Below are 11,769 nucleotides of genomic sequence, written 5' to 3'. Positions count from 1 at the left end.
ACCAAAGCAGAGCCCCTGCCCGCATGGGGCTTACGTTCCAGTGTGTGGGGGGGAGTGGGGAGACGTCCCATAAATATATACATTCAGGCAGTGACATAGGCTGTGAGGAAAAATAAAGGGATAGAGAGAAGGTACTATTTATTTGTTTTATTATTTTTTCCTCATTTTTTAAATTAAGGTATTATATGTGTACATACCTTACCAATCCACCCCCCCCTCCCATACATGCCCTCCCTCCCCAAAGTTTTTCGTCCATTGGTTATGCTTATATGCATGCATACAAGTCCTTCGGTTGATCTCTAGAAGGTACTATTTTATTTTATTTTTTTATTTTTAGTTTTTAAATATATTTTATTGATTTTTCACAGAGAGGAAAGGAGAGAGATAGAGAGCTAGAAACGTCGATGAGAGAGAAACATCGACCAGCTGCCTCTTGCACACCCCCTACTGGGGATGTGCCCGCAACCCAGATACATGCTCTTGACCGGAATCGAACCTGGGACCTTCCAGTCCGCAGACCGATGCTCTACCAGTGAGCCAAACCGGTTTCGGCTAGAAGGTACTATTTTAAATGGCCTGATAAGAGACGTTTCTCCCAGAAGCTTTGATTTGTTTATTTTCTTAGTGGCAGCTTACACTTCCTGGTGTCGTAACCTCTGGGGGTTCCACTCTCATCAGCTTGAGGCCAATGGCCCCCCCAGGGGAGGTATGGTATGGTGGGGCGATGGAAGTATATATGGGATGGTCAGAAAAGCTGAGGATGCTTTTGGAGGAATTGAGACCAGACCAGTGGTTCAGATTCACAAATTCAAGCTAACGCCCCCATTTCCTGGGCCACCAAGGCAAATGGGTGTCAATAAGAGATTGCCACCAAGCCAACTTGTCACTGGCCTTGGAGATGTTAGAACTAAAATTAAAATAAAATAATTAAAAAACATTCAGTGGTCACACGGAAGAAGTAATGTGTGAAGTTAGTCATTGACAGCTAGTGATTATGTGGCAGAATATTGGAAACAAAGCTGCCCATCAACAGGCAACGGTCAATAAATGATAGTACCCATTTATGTAGTACTATGCTTTATATAGATGGATGAAGAACTTGCTCTGTGCACTGGAAGAAAAACATCTTCAAGTGACATTCAATTAAAAAAAAAAAGCAAGCTGCAATAGTATACCTTCAGTGTAAGTAGGGAGAAGAAGAATATTCATATTAATACTATGTTTATATAAAAACCAACTCTGGCCCTAACCGGTTTGGCTCACTGGATGGATTGGCGACCTGCAGAATGAAGGGTCCCAGGTTCAATTACCGTCAAAGGCATGTACCTTGGTTGCAGGCACATCCCCAGTGGCAGCTGATCAATGTTTCTCTCTCCATGTTTCTAACTCTATCTCACACCCTTCCTCTCTGTAAAAGAATCAATAAAAATACTTTTAAAAAAAACAACATAAGAAACTAAAAATAGTTGATAAGGATTTGTAAGGAATCAGGTGGAAAGAATAAGGAGTAAGACTTTTTTCTGTAAACATGTTTATGTTACTCTGATTTTATTTCAATGATATTACTTATTTGTGGTAGGCAGAAGGCTCCCTAAAGATGTGCACATCCTAATCCTTGGATCATGTGGCTATGCTGTATTATATAACAAAGGGAAAGACTTTAAAAATGAAGATCGCCCTGGCCAGTTTGGCTAAGTGGATAGAGCATTGTCGTTGGCCCGCCAAATGAAAGGTCACAGTTTTTGTTGTTGTTGTTTTGTTTTTTAAATATAAAGTTGAATTCTGGAGAGAAATTCCAGGTGTGACTCTCTGGAGGAAGGGTGGTCCAGGCAAAAGGAGAAGCAAATGCAAAGGCTCTGAATCAGGAACTTCACTTGGTGAGTTATAGGACCAATAGGAGAACAGCCTCTCAGGGACATGCAGGGTTTCACCGTAGAGTGGACTTCAGGTCTGTCAGGCTCTCATGCCTACCATTCCAGAGAAAGCAAGTTGCCAGTGACCCACACTGCCAAATCCATGGGTCGTTTCTCAGTCCTTGTGTTGTTTGGCCTCTCCAGCAGGATTTGGTAAGAGGCCACTAGCGGTGAGAGTTAGGAGGCTACTATAATAATATAATCTAGGTGAAAATTAATGGTAACTCGGGTAGAACGATGGTGGAGGTGGTAAGTCAAATTATAGACACAAAAAATTTTTGCTGATAGATTGAAGGTGGATACGAGGGAAAGAAAGGAGTCAGGATGATTTCAAGATTTTTGGCCTGAATAAGTGGAAGAACAGTTTCTTTTTCCCAAAACTGAGGGAATGCTGAGTGAGAGCAGCACCTTCGTAGGGAGACTATTAAATGTTGGATTCAGTTTGTGGTGTCTTTTAGAATCAAGTGAAGATGTAGAGTAGAACTGCCCAAAGGGAGAAAATGGGGCTGGAAATATAATTTAGGGACTTATCGGTGTATATAAATGGTATTTAAAGCGATGGGACTAAATGCACCGAGGAAGCGAGTGTAGATGGAGAAGAGTAGAAGTCTGGTTACTGAACCCTGCCACAGCCACTGTTTAGAGGGCTAGAAGTCCAGGAAAGGAGAATGAAGAAGCAGCTCTGCCAGGTAAGAAAATTAGTTATTTCAGAAGCCAAGTGAAATAAATGTTTGCAGAGGGAGGAAGGGGTTGAAGTTTTACAAAGCATGCAGAGAGGCCAAGCTATATGAGGATCAGAAATGACCATGGATTTGACAATGTGGAGGTCAGTGGTGAGCTGATCAATATTGCTGTTGTGCTTTCACATCCTTGTCTCCCTCCCTCCCTCCCTCCCTCCCTCCCTCCCTCCCTCCCTTCCTCCCTCCCCCCCTTCCTCTCTAAAAATCAATAAACAGTACCCCTGGCTGGTATGGCTCGGTAGGGTGTCATCCTGTGCACTGCCAGGTTGCTGGTTCAAACCCCCCCCCCCCCCCGCCCCCGGGGGGAGGCATGTGGAGACAGCCAATCAGTGTTTTGCTTTCACATCATTGTTTCTCCCTCTCTAAAATCAATAAAAACTAAACAACAACAAACACCCCCCCCCCAAAAAAAAATACTATTAAAAAACCCTATGAGAATGGATTCAAGAGAGTGAGGGATTAGTAGTGGAGAGGAATGGGGAAAGTTTTTTTTTCTTTCTTTTTAAATATATTTTATTGATTTTGTACAGAAAGGAAGGGAGAGAGATAGAGAGTTAGAAACTCTCTAACAGCTGCAAGAGGCAGCTGATCGATGAGAGAGAGTCATCGATCAGCTGCCTCTTGCACACCCCCTACTGGGGATATGCCCGCAACCAAGGTACATGCCCTTGACCGGAATCGAACCCGGGACCCTTCAGTCCCCAAGCCGACGCTCTATCCATTGAGCCAAACCGGTTTCGGTGGGAAAGTTTTTTTTTTAAGTGAGATTTAGTACTCTGATAGGAATTATTTGAGTGGGAGAGAGATTTTGGTAGTGCAGAGGAGAAAGGAGACCATTACAGGAGTAGACAGAAGAGGTGGGATCCAGGGTACAAGTGAGGGGTTGGTCTTAGAGAGCCTCACACACAGTCATTGGTTTTTCAGGAAGAGTGTGGGCTCGGTAGGTGCAGGCCCGCGGGTAAGCTTGGAAGTGGGAACACGAGGAAATTCTTCTCAGGTGATTTTTATTTTCTCAGTGTGCTAGGAAGCAAGGCCATGGCCTCCTTGGCAATACGTGCTATTCCTTGGACATTTCCTCACATCCAGCCTTCCTTTCTAGTCCCTTCCCAGTGCAAACTCATGGCTCTCCGCTGGCCCCGTACGGCATCCTGGTGGTGAAGAACCTTGCCCCTCTTCACCAAGAGAGCCGCACTCTGAGAGAAAGTTAAACTCTTCAAAATTGATAGGTCCTTAAGGAATAAACACTGGATTCATTTCAGCCTCTCTCAAGTCTGTTGACTTAGGATTGCAATGTTCATTTTTCTTTTTCTTGCTGATGATGTAAGAAATGTCCAAAACTATAGAGGATTAAAAAAAAAAAATTTTTTTTAATTGAGTTAACGGGAGAGGGAGAGAGAAACATCAATGATGAGAGAGAATCACTGATCAGCTGCCGCCAGCACACCCTCTACTAGGGATCCAGCCTGCAACCTAGGCATGTGCCCTTGACCAGAACCGAACCCAGGACTGGTCAGTCCCCAGGCAGACACTCTGTCCGCAGAAAACAATGGACAGGGCTTTCTTAAAGCAAATATAGTCTTTTATTAGGAAGTTTGAGGCCTGAGGTGTGACTACCCATCATGACCTGCTTCGTTAGGAATTTATGATCAGCTCCCTCGGAGAGGTTTCTTCAGGTAGATTTATTACAGTGACCCCTTTTTGTCCACACTGCTGAGTGTCATGAGGCCCTCTTCCCTGGCTGACTACAGGTGCTCTGCTTTGTGAAGAAGGCACTCACGGAAAGGTGGCCTGTGATTTCGTTGTGTTAGGAATTGGACTGTGATCGCCCAGCTGGAGAGCCTCCTTTCATTTCCCTCAATGCATGTAAATGACAAAGTCTTAATTAAATTTTGAATGAGTGTGAGTGTGGTAGGACCTCTTTATGCCTATTTTTTTTTTTTTCCATCCCCTCGGCTGCTGAGCTTGGTCTCAGAACTATTTCATTTCAGACATCTCAGAACTATTTCATTTCATTGTTGTTTCAGAAGGGATTATAAAGCTGGTCTGACCTCAATTTATCACTCCCTACCTTTTTTATTTTTTATTTATTTATTTATTTATTTATTTAATCCTCATGCAAGGTGTATGGATTTTAGAGAGAGAGAAGGGGGAGAGAAAAAAGAGACAGACAGACATCCCATACATGCCCTGACCTGACCAGGTATTGAACCCACAACCTAGGTAAGTGCCCTGGCCGGAATAAAATCCACCACCTTTTGGTGTACAGGGTGTCACTGCAACCAGCTGAGCCATGATTTCAATCTAAGGAAAAAGCTGGAAACTTCTAATCTGACTAGCTGGAGTCATGGTATTTGGGAGGATGAGGCTCAAAAAGAGACAAAATCCTTACTTGCCCCCGCAGGTACCCAGGAGAAGTCACTGGGGAAATGAATCTTCAAATGAAACAGCATCTCATTTTGCTCCTAGAGCTGCAACCACCATAGCCTCCAGGTTTCTCTCTTCTGGAGACAGAGTTCAGTCCGACCTCGGCATGCTTTAACCTGCTGCAGTTCCTTCCCCACCTCTACTAAGACGTTTCACCACCCTGTCTGTCTGCCAGCCCTCCTTAATGGTCTTTTCCATCTGTCCACGTCGGACTTATTCTTTAGGGCTCAGCTTTTTTTTTTTTTTTTTTTTTAAATATGTATTTCTTTATTGATTTCAGAGAGAAAGGGAGAAAGAGAGAGAGAAGTATCAGTAATGAGAGAGAATCATTGATCGCCTGCCCCCTACTGGAGATTGAGCCCACAACCCAGGCATGTGCCTGTTAACGTCAAGAACCATTGAAACCTGTACAGAAGCCAAACTGTTCACACATGCCGGAAGCAGAACCTCAATGAATTGAGACAATGCTCCGAAGAATGGTGGGTTAATTTGTATTTATACATTGCAATCAAAGGAGGGACATAAGTGGTTACATGAAATTCATTGGTGATGGATTAAGGAGGCGGGAGAAAAACCCCTGGGATTGGATAAAAAGTAAAATGATGGACACATACGTAGGTGAGTGCAGGAACAATTAATATGATAATGAAGGAATTTGTGGTAACTGTCCTGGTGCCCACCACATCTAGTTTTATCCCAGGGGCCCTAGAAAAAGGGAAGTTACAAGTTACCCAGACATCTCACAGGTATGTTATCTTAGAGTAGGGGTGTTGAACTCAATCAGAGAAGGGGCCAAAATCTAAAATCCAGCCTAAATCGCGGGCCGAATGGTTTACTGCAGTGTTTTTCAACCTTTTTTGGGCAAAGGCACACTTGTTTCATGAAAAAAATCACGAGGCACACCACTATTAGAAAATGTTAAAAAATTTAACTCTGTGCCTATATTGACTATATATAAAGTAATTCTCTTGAATAGGAATCAAATAAACACAAAGAAAGTATTTTATAATTACTTTATTATGAAATATTAAGTAAACAAAATAGTGAAAAATTATAAAATTCTTGTCTTGTCTGCACCTACGGCACACCAGGCAACATCGTGTGCTGCGGAACAGCGGTTGAAAAACGCTGGTTTACTGAACAGTCAAACTCATTGTGATGGAAACGCAGCGGAGTGCAGTGATGACAGCGCGGTGCGGGTCACATTGCAAGGCCTGGCGGGACGGATTTGGCCCGAGGGCCTTGTGTTTGACACACGTGTCTTAGAGGCAAAAAGGCAAATGGGCTTAGGAAAGATCCAAGTTGATTTTTGTCAGGGAAAATATCGCCCTAGGACATGACTGCCCACTATAACCTGTTTGCAGTTAAATATTAGGGATTCAGAGATGCACCAAAAGGACAGATCTGACACCAGGGGGCTCCCAGTCTAGTAAGAGAGACACTGAGAGGATCAGGGGACAGTGTGGTGAGTACACAGTGGGACTGTGTGTAGCCAGAGGAGGCTCAGAAGAGGGGTGCTGGTTGTGCCATGAGGACTATAAAAGCTCCGGGGATTTGACATCTGGGCCAGGGCCCGAGTCTGAGAAAGGGCCTCCTCGTCCATGAGCTCTCCAGCTTTGATTTCCCCACGGCACTTAAGCCGGCTCCCCACCCACACCCCCTTCGCTGCCCTGCACAGTGAAGGCAAGTGGAGATCTCTGTGGCCTGAGCACAGGCCCTGAGGCCTAATATGGGCTCAATACATACTTGTTATCAATAAATGAATCCCCAAACACCACTAGGAGTTTCCCTGGGCTAGCCCGAGGGGTAAATTCCTTTCTAAAGCTTCGGGGAATCTCCCAGACAAGGGCGAATCCCCCACCACTTGCCTTTTGCTCCCTGGCTCCCCAGTGTCTCTTGTGGCCTCCAAACGTGACCCACCAAGGCCTTCCTTTTAGAGCGCTCCAGGCTCCAAAATGTCTCCCTGAAGAAACTGCCCTTATTGATGAAACTGTGTTAAACAACGGAATACTCTGCAGCCTTGGGAATGGTTGGGAGGCTTTCCATGTATGCCTTTTTATGTGAATATTTACCTATTAAAAAACACCTAGTCGGGACTGGTTTGGCTCAGTGGATAGAGCGTCGGCTTGGGGACTGAAGGGTCCCGAGTTCGATTCCGGTCAAGGGCATGCACCTTGGTTGCGGGCATATCCCCAGTAGGGGGTGTGCAAGAGGCAGCTGATCAATAACTCTCCCTCATTGATGTTTCTAACTATCTCTCTCCCTTCCTCTCTGTATAAAAATCAATAAAATATATTAAAAATAAAAAAAAATAAAAAGATAAAAAACACACCTAAATCTCACGATTGAAGATGAAAATTCACCCAAGAGCGTGAATGACTGATAGGTAATTCAGTTTTCAGTTTGAGCTTCAATAAATTATTTGTTGAATGAACACACGAATATTTCCCCATAGCATCTTTGAATCTTCATTTTAGTCCTTTACTCTCTTTTTCTCCCTGGAGAAGGACCTCTGGACACCTAGGGGGCCAGAGGCTAGAGACTGGAGAGAGAAGGGCACAGGCGCTTGCAGTCCTCCCTACCAGATTTGTCTCAGAGATCCCACCACACACAGGTGCTTTGATTCAAAGTCCTTTCACTTTGATGGTCTCTGTTCTCGGCTTTCCTTGGGGAATAGATGGAGCTGGTGGTAGTACTTTACAGTTGAAAAACTGACCCAGACTTTATGTGTCATGGTTAGTTGGCCTTGAAATTGGAGAACCCAGATTTTCAGGAAATTTCCAAACCATATCTTCACCCTAAACCCACTTCCTGGGTCCAGATTCTTATATCTACCTACTAGATGGTTCCACCAGGATGTCTCTCAGGCAATTCAACATGCTAAAAAATGGCCTCCTCCTCCTCTACCCAAACACTCAGCTTGCCAGTCCACTAAGAGCACTACCTCGCGCCCAGATACCTACACAGAAATCAGGGTTTCATTCTTAATTATCCCCAGTCCCTTATTATCCTTCGATTTATATGCTCCCATCCCTACCCCTAAGCCTGACCTAAACATCTCCCAAATCTGTTACTGACTCTCCAACTCTGCAGCCATTCCTGACCCAGGCTTCTGGCATCTCTTAACATTATTATAGCAGTCTCCAACCTTGATCTCAGTTCACTGCAGGCCAAGTCTTCATTCCAAAATGCAATTATGTCACCTTCCTGCTTAAAACCTTTCAGTGGCTCCTAATCACCTTAAGATAAAAACACAAACTCTACTGGGGCTTACGGGGGCTTACAGGAACTGGTTCTCTCTTTACCTCTCCTTCAGATCAGGCCATCTAGGTTTGGTATATTTTTCATGTAAGTAGATTTTAAACACTGATTCAAGTTATTATAGTCTATTCAGATTTTTAATATTTATTTTTATATTAAAAAATTTAAAAAATATTTTATTGCTTTTTTATAGAAAGGGAAGACAGTTAGAAACATTGATGAGAGAGAAACATCAATCAGCTGCCTCCTGCACACCCCCTACTGGGGATGTGCCTGCAACCAAGGTACATGCCCTTGATCGGGAATCGAACCTGGGACCTTTCAGTCCGCTGGCTGATGCTCTATCCACTGAGCCAAACCAGGTAGGGAAGACTTTTTATTTTTTCCTGTGTCTGTTTGGCAAATTATATTTTTTAGGAAACTATTTCAAACTTATTGGCATAAGTTGTTGCCAATATTATTTTAAAAACTGCTTTTATATCTAATTATGTACATTTTATATTACTTATTTTTGCTCTTTTTTTGGTTTTAATCTGTTGTTCTTTTTCCAACTTCTTGAGACAGATGCTTAGCTTATTGTCAGCCCATCTCCTGTAAATAAGTATGGAACTTGTTAATAAATTTATAGGTTTCCCTTTATTTGTGTCCCACAAATTTTAATATCTAGTATTTTCATTACTGTATTCAACTCTAAACATTTTAAAATTTCCATCATGATTTTTTCTAACCTGTGAGTTTTAAGTATGTTTGAAATGCCTATATATATTTTTTCTTTTTTCTTGTGAATGACTACCATCTTAATTCTTTTTATTTTTATTGAGATAATATTTTAATATAGTAATAGTTGAGTATATCTTGATTTTTTTGTTTGTTTTATTAATCTTCACCCGAGGATATTTGTTCCATTGATTTTTAGAGTGGAAGGGAGGAAGAGAGGGAATGGAAGGAGGAGGAGGAAGAGGAGGAGGAAGAGGAGAGAGAAACACTAATGAGAAACATTGGCCTTGACTGGGATGGGACTGAACTGCAACCCAAGTATGGGCCCTTGACCAGGAATCATATCCATGACCCTTTGGTGCTCAGGCCAATGTTCTAACCACTGAGCACACCTCCCAGGGCTGAATGTATCTTGATTTTTAAAGTACGTAATTATTAAGGTAGCACATGATGTAGCCAATGCTGATTTTATTAATAAAATACATTCCTTGCATAATTGCATGGATCATACATATAGCCTCTTCTTTACATTTAATCTATTTTGATTCAACATTAACTTTTACATTCTAAAAACAAAAAGACAACACATAAATGAATAAAATAAAAATGATTAAATAGTAAAAAAAAGCATATATAATGCTTGTAAAAGTTTTTTTGTTTTTGTTTTTTGCTTTTTTTTATTGTCTAAAGTAGGGGTGTCGAACTCAATCAGAGAAGGGGCCAAAATCTAAAATCCAGCCTAAATCGCGGGCCGAATGGTTTACTGAACAGTCATAAACTGTCATTGTGATGGAAACGCAGCGGAGTGCAGTGATGACAGCGCGGTGCGGGCCACATTGCAAGGCCTGGCGGGACGGATTTGGCCCGAGGGCCTTGTGTTTGACACATGTGGTCTAAAGTTTTACATATGTCTCCTTTTCCCCAATTGACCCTTCCCCCCAGCCATTCCCACCCCAGGCAAGCCCCTCCTGTCCCAGTGTCTGTGTCTATTGGTTATGCTAATATGCATGCATACAAGTCCTTTGGTTGCTCTCTAACCACCTCCCCTACCATTTGTCTCTAGATTAATCTATTCTTGTTTATCAAATTATGTTGATCATTATATCCCACATGTAATATTTATCTTTCTCTGACTAGATTATTTTGCTTAGCATAATGTTCTCCAGTTCCTTCCACATTGTTGCAAATGTTAAAAGTTCCTTCTTTTCTACAGCGGCATAATATTCCATTGTGTTCTTTGTACCACAGTTTTTTAATCCACTCACCTGCTCATGGGCACTTGGGCTGTTTCCAAATCTTAGCTATGATAAATTGTGCTGCTATGAACATGGGGGTGCACATATCCTTTCTGATCGATGTTTCTGGTGTCTTGGGATATAGTCCTCGGACTGGGATCACTGGGTCAAATGGGAGTTCCATTTTTAACGTTTTGAGGAAACTCCATACTGTTCTCCACAGTGGCTGCACCAGTCTGCATTCCCACCAGCAGTGCAGGAGGGTTCCTTTTTCTCCACATCCTCGCCAGCACTTGTTTGTTGATTTTGGGTACTCTTTTGCAATAATTGACTTGCATGTTCAAGAGACCAGCCCAAAATGATCTAGAACCTGTAAGTTCTTATTTTCCTGGTAGTTTGTTAGTCCTACCTGTGAAAATGTCCACTCTCTCCTTGTCCATTAGTGACCAAAGGAAAAGGCTCACCTATGCATGATCAGAACATCATTCTGGAAACATAGCTTAACAGAGGTTTATTACCACCAGCTGTTGTAATAATCTTATCCAACACATAGAAACCCTGTGCAAATAAGTAACTATATGAACCCAACTTATAAAGTTCAAAAGGGTACCCAAAATCATATAAATGATATAAACAGAACCACATAAAAATAAAATTGGAGTAATTACCAGAGGAACTGCCTTGCATGTCTTACTGCTCAAACCTTTGGAGTGTTAGAACTGGGCACAATAACCTTTGGACTGGGTCAAACCACCACTGCATTCCAAACAAGTTTGTTAAACTAACAGAAACGCCATCTTAGTTCTTCGGTTCCAAAATCATGCCAATCAAAAACTGGACACTCCCTAGAATTTTCATTCCCAGAGACATGCTTTTTGGCCTTTGTTCTTTGTACAGCCGTTACCCTCTGCCTGGACACTCCCTCTCCTGAGTCGTTAACTCCTGCTCAACGCTCAGGTCTCTCTTTAGTTTTTATATTAAAATAAGTAATTTCCTCTGCAAGCCCGACAAATCTGATTGATCTCCTAAACTTGGATTACATGGCCCTCCTGCTTCTCCATGTGATCTCATAGCATCCTGCACTTATCCTTATTGCTTCTTTTCTGTTTCCCTCCCTAGAATGCAAATTCCCTGAAGACCTCGCTGAGTGCCTAGCACATAGATGATCAGTAAAGATGTAGAATGGAGTAACCAGACCCTTTTCTAGAGTCACCCAGAACAATTCGAGGCATCCCTCCTTTCTTCACCTCAGTATTAGCGATACCCATAGAGTCTCTCTTCACAATTATGGCTCATCACGCCCCTGGCCCCCGGGAGGCTGTTCTCAGGTGCAGAGCCCGGGATGGGCTGCCCTAAGCTGTGAGTGCCTGCATTAAGCCTTCTTGCCAGTAGGTGGCAACTGAAGCCTGCAAGCTGAACACGGCCTCTGCTCCCTCCCTCCTTCCCTCCCTCCCTCCCTTTCTGAGCCGCTTGGAGAGG

The sequence above is a fragment of the Pipistrellus kuhlii genome, unplaced genomic scaffold, assembly GCF_014108245.1.
Source record: "Pipistrellus kuhlii isolate mPipKuh1 unplaced genomic scaffold, mPipKuh1.p scaffold_m20_p_15, whole genome shotgun sequence".
NCBI classification, from domain to species: Eukaryota; Metazoa; Chordata; class Mammalia; order Chiroptera; family Vespertilionidae; genus Pipistrellus; species Pipistrellus kuhlii.
The sequence above is the reverse complement of the archived record's forward strand: the minus strand, read 5'-3'. Positions refer to the sequence as shown.